The sequence below is a fragment of the Eptesicus fuscus genome, chromosome 4 (assembly GCF_027574615.1).
Source record: "Eptesicus fuscus isolate TK198812 chromosome 4, DD_ASM_mEF_20220401, whole genome shotgun sequence".
In the NCBI taxonomy this organism is placed as follows: Eukaryota; Metazoa; Chordata; class Mammalia; order Chiroptera; family Vespertilionidae; genus Eptesicus; species Eptesicus fuscus.
The window spans coordinates 42,037,776-42,047,517 of NC_072476.1; the positions used below are offsets into that span (position 1 = coordinate 42,037,776).

Genomic DNA, 9,742 nt, shown 5'->3' on the forward strand with positions numbered 1-9,742 from the left:
GCTGCTAGCCTCAAGTTCATTTAACTCCCTTTCTGGTGATTCTTCCTGTTCCTTCCTTTGAGAATTTCCTTTCTGTCTCCCCATGTTTTCCTGTAATGTTTTGATTGTAGTTCCAATTGCTTTGCTACCCAGGATCTTTTGGTGATGGTGCTATTGGTATAATCTCTCAGTTTTCCTGGGCTTGGTAATCAAATGTAGTTCCCTACTTGAACTATTTGGGTTCTCTTGATGTAGGCCTGCGAGTTTGAGAGGCACAACTGCAGTGTCTAGAGGTCAGCAGTCGTGGAGGGTAGTATTCCAATTTTTCTGTCTTGCACCCTAAATTGAAGTTACACTTGCCCAGTGGGGACTCACAGTGGCTCCAAGGAACCATCTGTCGGGGTGATGTGGCTAGCGGGGGGGAGGGGGGGGGCTGCACTCTGGAAAGGCGTGACTGTGCTGCCCAGAGTTCTGTAGTTGTGGGGTGGGCAGACTCAGTTTTTAATGCTGTACCTGTGGTGGATCGGCGCTTACTCCCAGTGGCAGCTCAGAGGAGTACCCTCGGTAAGTTTGCCAGCGAGGCACACTGAAGCACTCTGAGGAGCTCTGGTAGTATAACTGCTTAATAGATACTAAAGGTTTTTCTTTTTGGGCGGTACCTATGGCCTCAGGGAGTATTCAAATCCTATAGTGTTAATCAGAGTGGTATCTGGGTGTGGCTATAATGGTTGCCTGGAGACTGGAGGGAGGGGTTATCTCTTAGGAGAAAATGGCGACCGGGGATCCGTTGTGACTCAGCCCCAGACACGCTTCCACCTCTGCCCACTCTCCCCAGGTTCCACCACTCCTCCCCTTCTCCTGCACCTCAGCACGGGTAGGTGTCTGTATCCTAAAGGTCCTACGACCTAGGTTCAGTGGAGAAAGACGCAGGCCCCGGCGCGAAGCGGGACCGTGTCTTTGCAATCTCCTCTCTTGCCGGCACTGCGCGGTCGGGCAGTTAGCTCTTCAGGGCTGCCTCTGAGCTCAGATCTCAAATCAGACTCCAAGGTCTAAAATCTACTACCTCCCGCAATCCCGTGGACCCTTTTTCTCAAGTTCAGACACTTTGCCTGTCCTCAGGGACGCGGCTTGGCGCTGTGTAGTTTTCCCCTGACCTTCTGGGTTTAGAGATCCGGCAGATTCTAATGCACAGAACCTTGTTTTACCTTTTTCCAGGAGATTTCTGCCCTTCCCAGCTGCAAACTGTCTCACCAGCCGCTTCTCCTTCCTAGACAGTTTTCAATCACAAACATTTATCACCTCAGTTTCTGTGGGGTGGAAATCTGGGCATGATTTATCTTAGTTCCTTAAGCTCAGAGTCTCTTGAGATGTGTCTTACGAGATTGTGATCAAGGTGTCCATTGTGGCTGCAGGTTCATTTGGGGAGTATCCACTCTGCGCTCACTCCTGTGGCCATTGGAGACCTCTGGTCTTAGCCAGCTGCTGGCTGCAGACATCATGGGTACCACATGGGCCTCTCCATAAAGCTACTCACAACATGACAAATGGGAGAGCAAAATAAAGCACCTAAGATAAAAGCCATAGTCTTTTAAAATATATATATATATATATTTAAGAGCAGTTTTAGGTTTATAGCAAAATTAAGCAGAAAACAGAGTTCTCATATATATTTTGCCCCCACACATAAACAACCTTCCACATCACTAACATGCCCTCATCCAGAGTGGTCATTTATTACAATTGATAAACCTACATTAACATATCATTATCACTCAAAGGCCATAGTTTACATTAGGATTCACTCTTGGTATTCTACATTCTCTGGTTTTTGACAATTGTATAATAACTTCTATCCACTATTGTAGTATCTTCCTATATAATAAAAATCTAATATGCTAAGTGTCTGGTTGTCAGTTATCCATTCAACCAATCAAAGTGTAATATGCTAAAGATATGCTAAGACCGCTCAACTGCTCACCAAGACGTGTACTGACCACCAGGGGGAAGATGCTCCGACTGGTAGGTTAGCTTGCTGCTGGGGTCTGGTGGATGGGGACTGAGCAAGATGGGTGAGACATGCCCTGGAGCCCTCCCACAGACCCTCCCCGGCTGGCCAACCTCCTGCGTCCTTCCCCAGCCCCAATCGTGCACTGCTGGGGTCCCTCAGCCTGGTTGGTGCCCTCTCACAATCTGGGACCCCTCAGGGGATGTTGGCCTGATCCCGCAGGCTAGGCTGAGGGACCCATATATTCATGAACCAGGTCTCTAGTACCAAATAACTTTACTGCCTTAAAAATCCTCTTCCTCCCATTGACACCTAGCAACCATTGGTCTTTTTACTGTCTCCATAGTTTTGTATTTTCCAGCATGTCATATAGTAGAAATCATCCAGTATGTAAACTTTTACAAATTGGCTTCTTTCACCTAATAGTACACATTTAAGTTTTCTCCCTATCTTTTCATGGCTTGATAGCTCACTTCTTTTTAGCACTAAATAATATTCCATTGTCTGGATGTAGCAGAGTTTGTATATCCATTTACTTACTGAAGGACATCTCAGTTGCTTCCAAGTTTTGGCAAGCCATAGTCTTTTTGTAACCTAATCTTGGAAGTAACTTCCCATTCCTCCTGCTGCATTCAATTCATTGTAAGCAAGTCAAAAAGTCCACCCACACTCAAAAGGGAGAGATTACATGAGGGCATGAATACCCCCTTGGTACTCCCTGGGAATACCCTGGGAGAAGGCTGTCATAGAAGTTGCCTACCACAGCAGGGGAGGCAAATGTTTACAGCTACCTTGACCATGCCCAAGCAGCCAGCCAGTTAAAGAATACCCTTTATAAGCCTATGCCTGAAAAGAATCCACTCTTATTTGATGTAATATAACTAACCAAAGTTCTAAAAACTGCTGAGCAGCAAAATGGGTGCACTTGACCCTCATGAGAACAATCCTAAGTCAATGCACAGCACTTTAAAATTTGCTGCCAACTAATTTTTCTAGAAAAACAGAATCTATTTCTAGCAAATTGTCTTGGACATCTGCCCATCCCATTCAAGTTCTTATTAAAGGGACATCCCAGTTACGCTATGTAATTTGTTCCACTTCTCTGCAGAGAGGAGTATATCATAGAGAATAAAATACCTAATAAATAAAATAATTTCAGTGTTATTGCATATGTCATATATAGTAAAATATAACATACAGATTCTACATTTTTTTATTTTTTAGAGGAAATTCCTATTATTTTCCCTCAGCTGTAATGGACAGGTGAAAACCCAGTGTCTTCTTTCCTCCTCAGATCATAAAATCTCCATATTAGTCCAATATTTGGTGGGGAAAGTGTTTGTGAACCCGTCCCTTGGTGAGAACAGTGGATTAATGTGCTTATATACAGCTTTTCTCAGGTGGATTCATTATTAATTCTCCGAAAGATATGTCAAATTTATGCATAGCTCCTCAATGCATCTTTGCCTTATTGGATTGTTATATCCAATCTAAATATGTTCTCGTGTTAAACAACTTGGTGATTGTGCCTTATGCAGAAACTGAAAGTTGTTACAATAGTTAGAAAACAGTGACACCCATCACCACAAGAGGGAGTAGAGAGCCACAGAAGTATTCCATTTAATGTTTTTAAAGCTACATTCAGCTATTCTGGAGAAAACAAAACTTGTGCTGTTTCTATCTTCCCCATCCCTTTCCCCCTTTGAATAATCTAGAGTGACTCCTCCAAGGGAAACACCCCAGGACTGATTCACAAAGAAGTTGGTTCCTGTCTCATTGCTGAAGGCACCCTGCAGTGCCTGTCTCTGGTTTCTGATTTGCCACCAGAGGTTGAGTACAGTTGACCCTTGAGCACCAAGATTTGAACTGCGTAGGTCCACTTATATGTGGATTTTTTTCTATAAATACTGTAAACATATTTTCCTTACGGTTTTTTTTTTTCAGAGAGAGAAAAACATCAACCTGTTGCTCTATTTGGTTTTTATGCATTCATTGGTCCATTCCTGTATGTGTCCTGACTGGGGGTTGAACCTGCAACCTTGTTGTATTGGGAGGATGTTCTAACCAACTAAGATACCCAGTCAAGGCTGGTTTTCTTAGCATTTTCTTTTCTCTAGTTTACTTTAAGAATACAGTACATGCCCTAGCGAGTTTTGCTCAGTGGTTAGAGGGTCAGCCCTTGGACTGAAGGGTCTCGGGTCTGATTCAGGTCAAGGACACATAACTCATTTGTAGGCTGGATCCCTGACACTGGTCAAGGCACACGAGGAGGCAACCAATCCATGTATCTCTCTCACATCGATGTTTCTCTCTTTCTCTGTGTCTCTCCCTCTCCCTTCCGCTCTCTCTAAAAATCAATGGAAAAAATATCCTCAGGTGAGGATTAACAACAAAAAATATAGCACATAATACATATAATATACAAAATGTATCTTTTAAAATATATTTTTATTGATTTCAGAGAGGAAGGGAGAGGGAAAGACGGATTGAAATATCAACGATGAAAAATTTGATAATAAATTACCAAATGTCTGCCACAAGAGCTTATTCCTCTACTAGGGGCCCAGTGCATGAATTCATGCACCTTGAAAGGAACCTTGGGCCGCGAGGTGCAGTGGGCACAGGGACGGGTCTCAGCCTCTCCTGCTGCGACCCCCAGTGCTGACAGCGCCGGCCCCACTCACACCCGCTGATGGCGCAGAATGATTGGGGCCGGCAGCGCCAGCAGCAGGTGCAAGTGGGGGCTGCTGCCCCAATCATTCCTAGGAGCAGGGGGAGGTGGAGAAGCCCTCAGGAACGATTGGGGCCGGCAGCCGCTGCTCGCACCTGCTGACTGTGCTGGGCGATTGGGGCTGGCGCCAGGTGCCAGCAGTGGGTGTGAGCAGCGGCTCCGGCGCTGGCAGTGGGTGCGAGTGCCAGGCAGGACCATGGCGTGCGAGGGCAAAGAATTTTCATAACCATCAGAGGCTTGCTCAGATGACAGCGACTGGTGCCCCACCTTGGTCTGGCGCCCCTGCTCACCTGCTCCACCATCTGGCCTTGGCCGACGCCTGCCATGTTCTGTGCTCTGCTGCCTGCTGCTGACGCCCACCATGTTCTGTGTGTGTCCCCTGGTGGTCAGTGCACGTTATAGTGACCAATTGTTTGGTTGTTCCGCAGTTCAGTCGATTTGCATATTAGCCTTTTATTATATAGGATTAGATTTCTACAACCTTTCTCCAAAGAGTTCCAAGTGTTGTACTGAATGGAATGCAAATGTCTTTTCAACACTGTCAGAGGCTAGTCATGGCAGTGGGAGAAAAGATGGGAGGGAGGTGGAGAAAACAATAACCAAGATGCCTTAAAGACTGGAGATGACTTCAGATGACTGGAGAAAGAGCGACGGCTCCATCTTTGGTTGTGAAAACCCAGATGGCAAAAGGAATTAGCATACAAATAAAGTCCTGCACTACAGGAAGCTTATTGCAACTCGGGAGACACATCGTGTCCTAAACCTTGGAATCCTGGAGCAGATTTAGATCCAGAACATCTCATGATACAATTCCCTGAACTCCTCTCCCTAATGCCCTCCTGCTGTTAACACTGGTCCCTCTTATACAATGCTTATTTATTATGGAAAAATATTGGCCTCCGATGCATCACAAACTTGTACTTCTGCCATTGGATCAGCATTCGTTCCTGGCTGTATGTCTGCTCGAGTCAATATGATTTTACTCTCAAGCCCCCAAATCTCAGGAACTTCTCAGAAGCAGGTCAGCCTTGTCCCCAGGCTGAGAAGTCACTACATCAAGGTCTATCTCAGAAGTCTCAGCAAAGAAGCGTGGAGTCCAGTGGCTTGTCATTATCCCTTTCTGCAGTCAGGGGGCTATGAAGCTGTGGTTGTGCAGACCTGGGTCACATGCCACCTGTAGAGCTGGGGTGAAGTTAGCTCCACCTGCGCTGAGAGAACTAGAAGAGGAGATTCCCAGTGAATGTGGGACTATTAGAAATAGAGTTAAGTGAATTCTGGGCAGCCAAGAAGCAACACATGTCCACCTCAACTACTTTTCGGCCCTTCCCTCTCCATAGTTTCCTAACACAACCTCCTTTGCCTTCCACTTGGATGTCTGAATACAGTGCAAATAAAGCCCTTGGTGTCGTACACTGTGTTGGCCCTGACTATCAGCAACCACACCCTGGTCATTGCTGTATGATGAGGATCATTAATATTCATTTCCTTAGTACAGTCATGTGTCACCTAATGACAGGAATACGGTCTAAGAAATGCATCATTAGGCGACTTTGTCATTGTGCTAAAACCATAGAGTGCACTTACACAAGCTTACGTCACACCTAGACCACACAGTAGAGCTTACTGCTCCTAGGCTACAAACCGGTATGGCATGCTGCGGTACTGAATGCTGTAGGCAACTATAACACAGTGGGAAGCATTTGTGTATCTAAGCATACCTAAACACAGAAAAGGTATAGTGAAATATGGCATAAGAGATAAAAATGCTACACCAGGAAAGGGCCCTTACCATGAATGGAGCTTGTAGGACTGGAGTGGCTCTGGGTGAGCCAGGGAGTGAGTGGGGAGTGACTGGGAAGGCCCAGGACATGACTGCACTACCGTAGACTTTATAGACACTGCGCACTTGGGCTACACTACATGTATTTAACTTTTTTCTTTCTTCAATAATGAATTAAACTTAGCTTACTGTGACATTTTTTACTTCACACGCTTTCTAATTTTAAAAAATTTTAGACTTTTAAAATAGCAGATTAAAATACATACATTGCACAGCTACACAAAAATGTTTTCTTTATTTACCTATTCTATAAGCCTTTTTCTATTAATTTTTCTCTTTTACTTCTTAAAGTTTTTTTGTTTTGTTGTTGTTGTTAAAAACTGAGTCACAAACACCAACTTTAGCCTAAGCCTACACAGGGTCAGCATCATCGATAGCACCTCCTTCCACCTCCACATCTTGCCCCACTGGAAGGTCTCCAGAGGCAACAAGGCATGGAACTGTCATCTCCTGTGATGACGATGCCACTAGGTAACGCACCATGAACATTCCTCTCTGTGACATTACAACAGCTACGATGTCACTAGGCAATAGGGAATTTTCTGCTCCATTATAACCTTACGGGACCATCATCAAATATGTGGTCCATTCTTTACAGAAACATTATTATGTGGCACATGACTATACTGTTTCAGTCTCTGCTCATATCTTTCATTAATTTCTGTTGCCCCAAGTCACACACACACACACACACACACACACACACCACAGGGAGCCAAGCCAAGCTAATGGCAACATCTGACAACAACCACGAAGACCTGAGATAACCATCATGGTGACAGGGAAACGTCAAGGATGGTCAGGGTGGCGGAAGGCGTTTATTACCATTTTCAAATTGACCTCAGAACATGGCATGCTATCAATACAAAATTCACATAAAACAAATCATTCTTTCAAGTAAACTTCTCAATCTCTCCCTTTGAGCACGGTATTTCAAAAATAAACAAACAAAAAAGAGTGGACACTTTTTATCCACATCTGGTTCCCAGAGTAATCACATGTAATCAAATAAATTCTTGAGTGGTTCATTAGGAAGGAGTGATTGCACTTCCACAGTGAGACATCTTCTCCAGCTTTTCAGAGCAAGAAGCATATGTGATGAGAATAGAACCATTTTTCCCGAAAGACAACCGTTTTCCTCAGTGTGATTCAGTTCTGCCCACAGTCTGAGCTGGCCACTGGAAAATCCCACCATCAGCCTTTTGGGGGATCCTGGGGGTATTGCCTCGTGGCAACTAGGTCTCCTGGTTCTCTCAGGCCTACAATGAACAGTGTGGGCTCAGGAGCTGGAGGGCAAGGACTCCCACCTTGCTAGGCTTGAGAGGACACAGGCAGAAGGGCAGCGCATGGTGACTAACGGGCGGCTCTGGAGGCCGTCAGCCTGGCTTATCATCCCAGCCGCCCCTGACCCCTGTGAGTCCTCCAACAGCCCTCTCCTTCGGGGCCTGTGTTTTTCTCATCTATGAAATGGTGAGGAGTTCCTAGCTTCCAGAGTTGTGATAGACACAGGTGGTCCACAAAGAGAGTTAGCATAGAGCCAGGCATGTGCTACTAAATAAACATCCGTTTGAATTACGCTTTTTGATTTGTGTTGTACTGTTGTTGCTCTTTATTTTGGTTTATGTTTAAGTGCTCAGGAGGTAAAGCTCAGCACAAACTCTTACTTCCATCAGGAGAAGGGCTGTCATTGACAACTTAAAACAGCCTTGAACTGAGAAAGGCGGCCACCATTGGATAACTTCGTTCTTCCCTGGAAATAGGAAAGCACCAGGTTTAGATTTCCCTTTACCTACCACTTGGAAGGGCTAGCAAACAAATCTTAAGCAGCATACAGAATGTTTAATACACCTAATGTGTGTGTGTTTTCTTGAGTTTGTGCTTCTATTTCAAATTATTTTGACTTTTAACTCTGGCCCAAGGATATAATATGACTCATCACACAATCCAAAAAAAAGAAAAATTCAGAGCATTATTAATAGTGATAGCTTCTATTTATTGATATCCTGTTCTGAGTGCTATATGTGCCTTTAATGATTATTTGAGATGGGCACTCTGGATGTGCCCATTTTATAGATGAGGAAACTGAGGCTCAATGAAATGAAATCACTTTCCCAAGCTTCAACTACAAAGCTTATTTCTTAACCCGCTTTGCAGCCTTCCAAAGTAGTTTAAATAAATGATCACAAATGCTTAAAAATAATAAACCTTAATTTGAACCAATACATTCTCAGGACAGACTTTAATTCTGAATTCTAGCAGTTTTTTCTCCACTGACCAGGCCAGGTGCTCACTAGTCTGTTTCTTGGCAAAGATTCCTGGGAATAGAGGTTCCTTGGGTTCCCGCTCCCTTCTCTAAAAGAGCAAGAATTTTTTACAGGAAATGCAAAACCAACCTAGCATCTTCTAGCAATCAGAACTCTCTCCATTATAAGAACAGAAACATGTATTGGCTCTTGACACTGAAGAAATCCAAGGCAAGGCTGACTGCAGGCGTGGCGGAAAGCACTGCCTTATATGATACACCAGGACTCACTTTCTCTCCACCTCTTGACTCCGCTTTCCAGGTTTGCTTCTTTCTTGGACTGGCTCTCTCCTCATGGAGGCACATTGGCTGCCAGCAGCTCCAGGCGCACAGCCTCATAGTTTCACATTCAGTGGGAGGAGAGAATGGTTCTTTGCCTGTGTCTCAAGCAGCAGTCATAGGATGATCTATTTAGTTGAGCCTGATTATGTGGCTGCATTCTGTATTCATCCTGGAACCAGTCACTGACTCAAAGGGGGTAAAATGCTCTGATTGGCCAGACCCAGGTCATGTGCCCAACTGGCACCAGAAGTGACAGTAGCACCTGGATAGAGAGATGGGGACAGGTGCTAGTCCTAAAGAAAAACCAGAATGTTGTTAACAATTGAAAGAGAATGCGTGTCTAGCTGCAAATGTAAATGATAAAACTTAAGTCATTATAGGTCCTAATTCCCTATGAGCCTAGGTACTCAACTATATATATTACTTTTTTTTTTTTAACCAGGGGCAAAGGTAAATGCAGTCCTCCACTACCACAAATTATGCAGTCGAGTGTCCCGCATTTGGGGAAATCGCAGGGGTCAGCACACCTGGAATGCAATGGGTGAGACTCACCCTGGGAAAACCACCTTCATGATCCTGATCTCTCTCCTGCCAGGTAAGTAG

At 44.6% G+C, this 9,742-nt stretch overlaps 1 non-coding gene across 1 annotated transcript; it reads right to left on the minus strand.

Annotated features, from left to right (window-relative positions):
• Window positions 1-9,578: 9,578 nt before the first annotated feature.
• On the minus strand, window positions 9,579-9,742 carry LOC114232634 (U1 spliceosomal RNA). Its single transcript, XR_003618711.2, has one exon. It is a non-coding gene; the product is annotated as a U1 spliceosomal RNA (small nuclear RNA).